Source organism: Triticum aestivum, chromosome 4D (assembly GCF_018294505.1).
Source record: "Triticum aestivum cultivar Chinese Spring chromosome 4D, IWGSC CS RefSeq v2.1, whole genome shotgun sequence".
NCBI classification, from domain to species: Eukaryota; Viridiplantae; Streptophyta; class Magnoliopsida; order Poales; family Poaceae; genus Triticum; species Triticum aestivum.
In genome coordinates, this window is record NC_057805.1 from 69637703 (window position 1) to 69649941 (window position 12239).

The window sequence follows — 12239 nt, forward strand, 5'->3', positions numbered from 1 at the left end:
CGTAATTATCTCGCGGGCACCCTCGAGGTCAACCCGTCGCCACATCACTCGCAATTAAGCTCGCGCGGGTACCCCTCAGGGCTGACCCGTCTTTAGTAACATGGTTCAGTGTAAAGTCATAGTAACCATAGTAACTGTGTGTCCAAACATCAAGGGGAAAACCCGAGGAATCACCCCCGGTGAATTCCACTCGATGTAATCATCAAGGTGAACGCAAGAGGTACCACCCCCGAGGTTCACACTTGAGGGGTTGCACGACAGAGTCGTATCAGAAGTGGTTAAGGCGGAATCACCCTCGATGACCACGACCGAATAGCTACACTACAGGGTTAACATCAGAAGTGCTGTAGAGGTCTCACCCTCGGCACTCGATAGTAACCCAGTAGTGTCGAGCAACTAAGGGGAAAGTGATGTGCGGTGCCGGGGCCTGTTCTTCAATCCCGTTGATCGGGTCTTTGATGATGAAGCAGGGGCAACAAGGCCAAGGTGGGGGTCACTGATGGATCACTAACCAACCTGTACTAAGCAGTTTAGGATAAGCAGGTAGGAAACAATAAGCAGGTTACAAAAGTAGGCTATGCATCAGAATAGGAGCAATCAATTACAATAGCAAAATCTAATGCAAGCATGAGAGAATGGAATGGGCAATATCGGGATGATCAAAGGGGGAGGCTTGCCTGGTTGCTCTGGCAAGGAGGGGTCGTCGTCGACGTAGTCGATTACAGGGGCAGCATCGGTCTCGGGGTCTACCGGAGAGAAGAGGGGGAAGAAACAGTAAATATAAAGCAAACATAGCATCACAAAGCATAATGTGGCAATATGCTGTGCCGGGTGTGACCTAACGTATGGCTACACGATAAAAGTGAAGGGGGAACTCAACCGGGAATGCTTTCCCGGTTCCGGACCTGTGTCAGACAGATGACCGGAGGGGGAATGTTCCATGTTCAGCTAGTTAGCGGCATCTAACAGGTAAACGGACCGCGTATCCGGATTCGCCACGTTTTTTTGAGCAACTTTCATGTATAAAGTTTTTCGATCCGAGCTACGGTTTATTTTCTATGATTTCCTAGAGTTTAAAATAAATTCCAAAATTATTTTAATTATTTAATTTCGAATTAAATTCAACAAATGATAAGTGTACACAGGAATTCCTACCCAGTGTGTAAGACAAGTGGGGGCAGTGTACAGAGTTGACCCGGTCAACTTTGACCGGTCAAAGTTAACAGTACGAGGGGTCCCACATGTTAGTGTCTTAATAATTTCTAAAGGATTTATCTAATCTAATTAGGTGGGACCCATTTGTCATTTGCTAATAGGCTTAATTAGCATTATATTAATAATACTACTACTAAACTAAACCTACTGCTACTACTCCCTCCGTTCCAAATTACTTGTCGTGGTTTTAGTTCAAATTTGAACTAAAACCACGACGAGTAATTTGGAACGGAGGGAGTAGTAAACAAGGGCCGGATGTTCGTGCGAGAGAGACAGCCATCCCTGTGCTCACACACGCACACAAGCACGGCGGCCAGAGCCGGACGGCGCTAGAAGGCAGGGGGCTGGGAGCAACGACCGGCGGCTAGCACAGGGAGCGGCGGCCGACGGCGAGTGGCGCGCGGACACCAGCAGCAGCGGCAGTTAGAGCAACAGTGGCAAGGCAGCAGCACAAGCAGCGCAGCGGCACAACGGCAGCAAAAGCAGCAGTATGGGTAGCCGAGCGAGCGGCGTGACGGGCGCCGCGCGGCCGGCACAGCACGCCCAGGCGGACGCGGCCAGGGGATGTCTTGGGCGCGCGGGCACGGCAGGGAGGAGCCCAGGTCGCGGCCTAGGCGCGGTGGGCGTGGCCAGAGGCGAGCAGGCACGCGGAGATCCGGGCGAACTCAAGGGCGGCGGTTACGGCACAAATTCTAAGGGGGAAGAACGGGAATTGGACGAGGGCCTCACTGCGGTTCTCGATGACGTGCTCCGAAGGTCGTGGGAGCGCCGAGGAAGGAGATCCGGGACGAGGAAGCGGCGACCGGACGCGGGGAAGACGCCCGATGGCGAGCGCTTGGGGCCTCCTAGCTTGAGCCGATGCTCGTAGTCGAAGCAGGGGAAGGTGGCGCAGCTTCTGGACGCCTTGGCGCGACGAGGGGAGGCCAGTGGCTGCGGGATCGACGCAGGGGGCGGTGGTCGTCGGGGAAGAAGGTCGGGGTCGACGTCTTGGCGGCTCCTCGATCCAAATCAACAGGCTTAAACGACGTGGTCAACATCGGGGATCCTCCTGGATGTATCCTTGCGGCGCAGGTGGCTTCGAAGCACGTTGGGGAGGGTGGCGCGACGATGCAGCGCTCAGCTATGCGCGAGGAAGAAGAACGCGGCACGAGGAGGGGGAGGAAAGGGGATGCTAGGGAGAGGGGTTGGCGCGGGGTGGCTCATGTAGGCGGCCAGGGGGGCTGGATGGCCGCCACGCCCGCAGCCACAGCCGGCGGATGGCCGCCACGGTCACCCAGCCTCCCCTCTATACAGTATAGGGGTAGGGGACAGGCCTGTGGTGGGCTTGGGCTGCACTGTGCACTCGGGCTACAAGTGCATAGTAGTGTAGGCCTTTCTCTTTTTATTTACTGTTTTGTAGTTTCTCCAATGTTCTGTAATTTAATTTAATACCATTCGGTTTTTGTTAGACTTGAAACTTGTTACTTAAATACCAGGCGGCAAGTTGAATTAGCACACAAAGTCGCATATGGTTTGGAAACGCATAATTATTTGTTTCAAAGGGAAAAGGTTCAATTAAAAGCTCTTGGTCCTCTTTTGAACATTTTAAGGCCAATTTAACATTTCAAGAATGTTGGCTAACACATGAAAATTACCTAGTGAATATTTTCAATATTCTGAACACTTTTGCTTATTAATTTGAAGAAGTTTCACATTTACTCACTATTTGAATTTTGAATTGGAGTGGACATTGGATCAAGTGAAGATTAGCAACAGTAACATGATGACATGGCACCATTAACAGGGGATTACTGTAGCATGACACTGGGGGTGTTACACACACCTATCGCGTGCTCGATGGTGTGTTTCCCAATTACTAGCACCCATCTACTCGTCTAGATACCGCCATCCTCCTAGACATTGTCTTTCTTTCTATTGTTGTCGTTGGCACGCACATAACTATCCGCGCCATCGCAAACATGAACCGGATGTTGCTAACTCTAGCATCAACTTGACACAGTCATTGAAATGGCGTTCAGACATGAACTTTCCTTGTCACCTTGTCAGAGCATCTCCAATCGCGCCCCCAACAGGCCCCCCAGGGCGAGTTTTTTTTCCGCCGGCGCCGAAAACACCCCCCAGTCGCGCCCCCAGGACGCCGAATTCTGCCGGTTCGGCCCATTTTTTAGCCCGGCGATTCCAGGACGAACCCAGTGCACTGGGGGCGCTTGGGGGATCCGGCGGAAGGGAAAACGACGCATGGGCCACCATGTCACGCGAAAAACATTTTTTGCACGTCCAGATTCGCCCTCCGTGCGCACTACCTCTTTCGCCGCCGTGTCGATCCTGGCGCCGCCTACCTGCCCATCGCCGCTAGAAAGGCCATTTCCCCGCCGAAAAGAGAGGGTTCACTATGGCAGCCTCCACCCCGCTCCTGGGCGAGCTTTCCAGCGCTCCGGCCAAGCAGTCGGGGATACCGGCGGTTGCGCGCCTACCACGCCCGCTAGGTGGTCGGCGATTTGTCTACTCGGCAATGGACTCGGACGACTAGGAGGCATTCATGGCGCTGCTGGAGGAGGAAGCCGATGCCGACGCCTAGAACGAAGAGCACCTCATGGTCCTCGCCGCTCTGGCCAACCTGTTCACGAGCAATGCAAAGCCGCAGCGAGGTGGCTCGGTGCCGGGCCGGCAAAAGGCGAAGCAGAGGCATTGACTGGAGGGCTATTGCTTGCTCTACGCCGACCACTTCGCCGAAGCTCCACTGCATTGCGATAAAGTATTTCAGCGCCGTTATCGGATGAGCCGAAAGCTCTTCCTCAAGATTGTGAATTCCATTCGTGAGTTCAATAGCTACTTCAAGTGCAAGAAGGATTGCACCGACACACTTGGATTCACCTCACTCCAGAAGTGCACGACAGCTATGAGGATGCTTGCATACGGAGCTTCTGATGATATACAGGAAGACTATGGACGCATGGCCGAGTCCACCACCATTGAGTGTTTGTACAAGTTCTGCAGGGCAGAGGTGGCAGTGTTTGGACCACAATAATTGCGATCACCCAATGCTCAAGACACTGCTCGGATCCTAGCACAAAATGTAGCAAGAGGATTTCCTGGGATGCTTGGAAGCATCGATTCCATGCATTGGGCATGGAAAAATTGTCCATTTGCTTGGCAGGGGATGTACAAAGGCGCCAAAGGAGCTTGTAGTGTGGTACTTGAGGCAGTGGCCACACAGGACCTCTGGATTTGGCACTCCTTCTTTGGTATGCCAGGAACTCACAATGACATCAATGTACTGCAATGCTTGAATGTCTTTGCCAAGCTTGTTGAAGGTCATGCTCCTCCGGTGAACTTCGAGGTCAATGGGCGCCACTACAACAAGGGATATTACCTAGCAGATGACATCTATCCGAGATGGTCCACATTTGTGAAGACTATCTCAAACCCTGTGCCAGGAGGCAAGAACTCCTACTTTGCCAAGCGTCAGGAGGCTTGCAGGAAGGATGTCGAGCGGGCATTTGGTGTGCTCCAATCTTGATTTGCTGTTGTCCGGTACCCTGCTCTGACCTGGTCGAAAGTGATGGAAATATGCCCTATAGGCAATAATAAAATGGTTATTATTATATTTCCTTAATCATGATAAAGGTTTATTATTCATGCTAGAATTTTATTGATCGAAAACTTAAATACATGTGTGAATACATAAACAAATACTGTGTCCCTAGTAAGCCTCTACTAGACTAGCTCGTTGATCAAAGATGGTTAAGGTTTCCTAACCATAGACATGTGTTGTCATTTGATAACAGGATCACATTATTAGGAGAATGATGTGACAGACAAGACCCATTCGTTAGCTTAGCATATTGATCGTACAGTTTATTGCTATTGCTTTCTTCATGTCAAATACATATTCCTTCGACTATGAGATTATGCAACTCCCGAATACCGGAAGAATGCCTTGTGTGCATCAAATGTCACAACGTAACCGGGTGATCATAAAGATGCTCTACAGGTATCTACGAAGGTGTTTGTTGAGTTGGCATAGATCAAGATTAGGATTTCTCACTCCGAGTATCGGAGGTATATCTCCGGGCCCTCTCGGTAATACACATCATAAGCTTGCAAACAAATGACTAAGGAGTTAGTTACGAGATGATGTATTACGAAATGAGTAAAGAGACTTGCCGGTAACGAGATTGAACTAGGTATGAAGATACCGACGATCGAATCTCGGGCAAGTAACATACCGATGGACAAAGGGAATTATGTATGTTGTCATAAGGTTCGACCGATAAAGATCTTCGTAGAATATGTAGGAGCCAATATGGGCATCCAGGTTCCGCTATTGGTTATTGACTGGAGAGGTGTCTCGGTCATGTTTACATAGTTCTCGAACCCGTAGGGTCCGCACGCTTAACGTTCGTTGACGATATAGTGCTATATGAGTTATATGTTTTGGTGACTGAATGTTGTTCTGAGTCCCGTATAAGATCACGGACATGACGAGGAGCTCCAGAATGGTCCATAGGTAAAGATATATATATATATAGGATGATACTATTTGGACACCAGAAGAGTTTCGGGGCATACCGTGTAGTCATCGGGTCACCGGAAGGGGTTCCGGTAAGCCCCGGGAGGTTTATGGGCCATATGGACCAAGAGAAGGGAGCACACAAGCCCCTGGTGCGCCCCTCTATGGCGGCCGGCCCTAGGAGAGAGAAGGAAAGAGGGGAGTAGGCCTCCTCCTTCCTTCCCTCTCCTCCTCTTTCCTTCCCTCTTAGGGGAATTATGGCGGGGGGCGTAGGACAAGGCTGGAGCCCTAGGGTTGGCCGGCCACCTTTGTGGTGCGCCTGGTTGCCTCCCCTCTCCCCCCACCTATATATATGTGGGAGGGGTGTTGGGAATCGTAGCATAATTTTAAAATTTTCCTACGCTCACCAAGATGCTTCTATGGAGTATACTAGCAACGAGGGGAAAGGAGTGCATCTACATACCCTTGTAGATCGCGAGCGGAAGCGTTCCAATGAACGTGGATGACGGAGTCGTACTCGCCGTGATTCAAATCACCGAGTGCCGAACGGACGGCACCTCCGCGTTCAACACACGTACGGTGCAGCAACGTCTCCTCCTTCTTGATCCAGCAAGGGGAAGGAGAGGTTGATGGAGATCCAGCAGCACGACGGCGTGGTGGTGGATGTAGCGGGATGTCGGCAGGGCTTCGCCGAGCTTCTACGAGAGAGAGAGGTGTAGCAGGGGAGGAGGGAGGCGCCCAAGGCTGTAATGTTGCTGCCCTCCCTCCCCCCTTTATATAGGCCCCCTGGGAAGGGGGGGCGCCGGCCAAACCGATCTGGATGGGGGGGGGGGGGGGCGGCGGCCAGGGGGGGGCCTTGCCCCCCAAGGCAAGTGGGAAGCCCCCCCACCCTAGGGTTTCTAACCCTAGGCGCATGGGGGGGGCCATGGGGGGCGCCCAGCCCACTAGGGGCTGGTTCCCTTCCCACTTCAGCCCACGGGGCCCTCCGGGATAGGTGGCCCCACCCGGTGGACCCCCGGGACCCTTCCGGTGGTCCCGGTACAATACCGGCAACCCCGAAACTTTCCCGGTGGCCGAAACTTGACTTCCTATACATAATTCTTTACCTCCGGACCATTCTGGAACTCCTCGTGATGTCCGGGATCTCATCCGGGACTCCGAACAACTTTCGTGTTTCCGCATACTCATATCTCTTCAACCCTAGCGTCACCGAACCTTAAGTGTGTAGACCCTACGGGTTCGGGAGACATGCAGACATGACCGAGACGCCTCTCCGGTCAATAACCAACAGCGGGATCTGGATACCCATGTTGGCTCCCACATATTCCACGATGATCTCATCGGATGAACCACGATGTCGAGGATTCAATCAATCCGGTATGCAATTCCCTTTGTCAATCGGTATATTACTTGCCCGAGATTCGATTGTCGGTATCCCAATACCTTGTTCAATCTCGTTACCGGCAAGTCTCTTTACTTGTACCGCAATGCATGATCCCGTGACTAACGCCTTAGTCACATTGAGCTCATTATGATGATGCATTACCGAGTGGGCCCAGAGATACCTCTCCGTCATACGGAGTGACAAATCCCAGTTTCGATCCGTGCCAACCCAACAGACACTTTCGGAGATACCCGTAGTGCACCTTTATAGTCACCCAGTTACGTTGTGACGTTTGGCACACCCAAAGCACTCTTACGGTATCCGGGAGTTGCACGATCTCATGGTCTAAGGAAAAGATACTTGACATTGGAAAAGCTCTAGCAAACGAAACTACACGATCTTTTATGCTATGCTTAGGATTGGGTCTTGTCCATCACATCATTCTCCTAATGATGTGATCCCGTTATCAACGACATCCAATGTCCATAGTCAGGAAACCATGACTATCTGTTGATGAACGAGCTAGTCAACTAGAGGCTTACTAGGGACACGTTGTGGTCTATGTATTCACACATGTATTACGATTTCCGGACAATACAATTATAGCATGAACAATAGACAATTACCATGAACAAAGAAATATAATAATAACCATTTATTATTGCCTCTAGGGCATATTTCCAACAGTCTCGCACTTGCACTAGAGTCAATAATCTAGTTACATTGTGATGAATCGAACACCCATTGCGTCCTGGTGTTGATCATGTTTTGCCCTAGGGAGAGGTTTAGTCAACGGATCTGCTACCTTCAGGTCCGTATGTACTTTACAAATATCTATGTCTCCATTTTGAACACTTTCACGAATGGAGTTGAAGCGACGCTTGATATGCCTGGTCTTCCTGTGAAACCTGGGCTCCTTCGGAAGGGCAATAGCTCCAGTGTTGTCACAGAAGAGAGTCATCGGGCCCGACGCATTGGGAATCACCCCTAGGTCGGTAATGAACTCCTTCATCCAGACTGCTTCCTGCGCTGCCTCCGAGGCTGCCATGTACTCCGCTTCACATGTAGATCCCGCCACGACGCTTTGCTTGCAACTGCACCAGCTTACTGCTCCTCCATTCAAAATATACACGTATCCGGTTTGTGACTTTGAGTCATCCAGATCTGTGTCGAAGCTAGCGTCGACGTAACCCTTTACGACGAGCTCTTCGTCACCTCCATAAACGAGAAACATATCCTTAGTCCTTTTCAGGTACTTCAGGATATTCTTGACCGCTGTCCAGTGTTCCATGCCGGGATTATTTTGGTACCTTCCTACCAAACTTACGGCAAGGTTTACATCAGGTCTGGTACACAGCATGGCATACATAATAGACCCTATGGCCGAGGCATAGGGGATGACACTCATCTTTTCTCTATCTTCTGCCGTGGTCGGGCATTGAGCCGTGCTCAATTGCACACCTTGCAATACAGGCAAGAACCCCTTCTTGGACTGATCCATATTGAACTTCTTCAATATCTTGTCAAGGTATGTACTCTGTGAAAGGCCAATGAGGCGTCTTGATCTATCTCTATAGACCTTGATGCCTAATATATAAGCAGCTTCTCCAAGGTCCTTCATTGAAAAACACTTATTCAAATAGGCCTTTATACTTTCCAAGAATTCTATATCATTTCCCATCAACAATATGTCATCCACATATAATAAGAGAAATGCTACAGAGCTCCCACTCACTTTCTTGTAAACACAGGCTTCTCCATAAGTCTGTGTAAACCCAAACGCTTTGATCATCTCATCAAAGCGAATGTTCCAACTCCGAGATGCTTGCACCAGCCCATAGATTGAGCGCTGGAGCTTGCATACTTTGTTAGCATTCTTAGGATCGACAAAACCTTCCGGCTGCATCATATACAACTCTTCCTTAAGGAAGCCGTTAAGGAATGCCGTTTTGACGTCCATCTGCCATATCTCATAATCATAGTATGCGGCAATTGCTAACATGATTCGGACGGACTTCAGCTTCGCTACGGGTGAGAAAGTCTCATCGTAGTCAACCCCTTGAACTTGTCGATAACCCTTAGCGACAAGTCGAGCTTTGTAGATGGTCACATTACCATCCGCGTCCGTCTTCTTCTTAAAGATCCATTTGTTTTCTATGGCTCGCCGATCATCGGGCAAGTCAGTCAAAGTCCATACTTCGTTTTCATACATGGATCCTATCTCGGATTTCATGGCTTCTAGCCATTTGTCGGAATCCGGGCCCGCCATCACTTCTTCATAGTTCGAAGGTTCACCGTTGTCTAACAACATGATTTCTAGAACAGGGTTGCCGTACCACTCTGGTGCGGAACGTGTCCTTGTGGACCTACGAAGTTCAGTAGTAACTTGATCTGAAGCTTCATGATCATCATCATTAACTTCCTCCCCAGTCGGTGTAGGAACCACAGGAACATTTTCCCGCGCTGCGCTACTTTCCAGTTCGGAAGGGGTGACTATCACCTCATCAAGTTCCACTTTCCTCCCACTCAATTCTTTCGAGAGAAACTCCTTCTCCAGAAAGGACCCGTTCTTGGCAACGAAGATCTTGCCTTCGGATCTGAGGTAAAAGGTATACCCAATAGTTTCCTTAGGGTATCCTATGAAGACGCATTTTTCCGACTTGGGTTCGAGCTTTTCAGGTTGAAGTTTCTTGACATAAGCATCGCATCCCCAAACTTTTAGAAACGACAGCTTAGGTTTCTTCCCAGACCATAATTCATACGGTGTCGTCTCAACGGATTTCGACGGAGCCCTATTTAAAGTGAATGCGGCAGTCTCTAAAGCATAGCCCCAAAATGAAAGCGGTAAATCGGTAAGAGACATCATAGATCGCACCATATCCAATAGAGTGCGATTACGACGTTCGGACACACCGTTTCTCTGAGGTGTTCCAGGCGGCGTGAGTTGTGAAACTATTCCACATTTCCTTAAGTGTGTACCAAACTCGTGACTTAAATATTCTCCACCACGATCTGATCGTAAGAATTTTATTTTTCTGTCACGTTGATTCTCAACCTCACTCTGAAATTCCTTGAACTTTTCAAAGGTTTCAGACTTGTGTTTCATTAGGTAGACATACCCATATCTACTTAAGTCATCAGTGAGAGTGAGAACATAACGATATCCTCCGCGAGCCTCAACACTCATTGGACCGCACACATCGGTATGTATGATTTCCAATAAGTTGGTTGCTCGCTCCATTGTTCCGGAGAATGGAGTCTTGGTCATCTTACCCATGAGGCATGGTTCGCACGTGTCAAATGATTCGTAATCAAGAGACTCCAAAAGTCCATCTGCATGGAGCTTCTTCATGCGCTTGACACCAATGTGACCAAGGCGGCAGTGCCACAGATATGTGGGACTATCGTTATCAACTTTAAATCTTTTGGTATTCACACTATGAACATGTGTAACATCACGTTCGAGATTCATCAAAAATAAACCATTAACCAGCGGGGCATGACCATAAAACATATCTCTCAAATAAATAGAACAACCATTATTCTCTGATTTAAATGAGTAGCCATCTCGAATTAGCGAGATCCAGATACAATGTTCATGCTCAAAGCTGGCACTAAATAACAATTATTGAGGTTTAAAACTAATCCCGTAGGTAGATGCAGAGGTAGCGTGCCGACGGCGATCACATCGACCTTGGAACCATTCCCGAGGCGCATCGTCACCTCGTCCTTCGCCAGTCTCCGTTTATTCCGTAGTTCCTGTTTTGAGTTACAAATATGAGCAACCGCACCGGTATCAAATACCCAGGAGCTACTACGAGTACTGGTAAGGTACACATCAATTACATGTATATCACATATACCTTTGGTGTTGCCGGCCTTCTTGTCCGCTAAGTATTTGGGGTAGTTCCGCTTCCAGTGACCACTTCCCTTGCAATAAAAGCACTCAGTTTCAGTCTTGGGTCCATTCTTTGACTTCTTCCCAGTAACTGGCTTACCGGGCGCGGCAACTCCCTTGCCGTCCTTCTTGAAGTTCTTCTTACCCTTGCCCTTCTTGAACTTAGTGGTTTTATTCACCATCAACACTTGATGTTCTTTTCTGATTTCCACCTCTGCTGATTTCAACATTGAATATACCTCGGGAATGGTCTTTTCCATCCCCTGCATATTGTAGTTCATCACAAAGCTCTTGAAGCTTGGTGGAAGCGACTGAAGGATTATGTCAATGACCGCGTCATCCGGGAGATTAACTCCCAGCTGAGTCAAGCGGTTGTGCAACCCAGACATTCTGAGTATGTGCTCACTTACAGAACTATTTTCCTCCATTTTACAGCTGAAGAACTTGTCGGAGACTTCATATCTCTCGACCCGGGCATGAGCTTGGAAAACCAATTTCAGCTCCTCGAACATCTCATATGCTCCATGTTTCTCAAAACGCTTTTGGAGACCCGGTTCTAAGCTATAAAGCATGCCGCACTGAACGAGGGAGTAATCATCAGCACGCTGCTGCCAAGCGTTCATAACGTCTTGGTTTTCTGGGATTGGTGCTTCACCTAGCGGTGCTTCTAGGACATAATCTTTCTTGGCTACTATGAGGATGATCCTCAGGTTCCGGACCCAGTCCGTATAGTTGCTGCCATCATCTTTCAGCTTGGTTTTCTCTAGGAACGCGTTGAAATTGAGGACAACGTTGGCCATTTGATCTACAAGACATAGTGTAAAGATTTTAGACTAAGTTCATGATAATTAAGTTCATCTAATCAAATTACTCAATGAACTCCCACTCAGATAGACATCCCTCTAGTCATCTGAGTGAAACATGATCCGAGTTAACTAGGCCGTGTCCGATCATCACGTGAGACGGACTAGTCAAGATCGGTGAACATCTCCATGTTGATCGTATCTTCTATACGACTCATGCTCGACCTTTCGGTCCTCCGTGTTCCGAGGCCATGTCTGTACATGCTAGGCTCGTCAAGTCAACCTAAGTGTATTGCGTGTGTTCCGAGGCCATGTCTGTACATGCTAGGCTCGTCAACACCCGTTGTATTCGAACGTTAGAATCTATCACACCCGATCATCACGTGGTGCTTCGAAACAACGAACCTTCGCAACGGTGCACAGTTA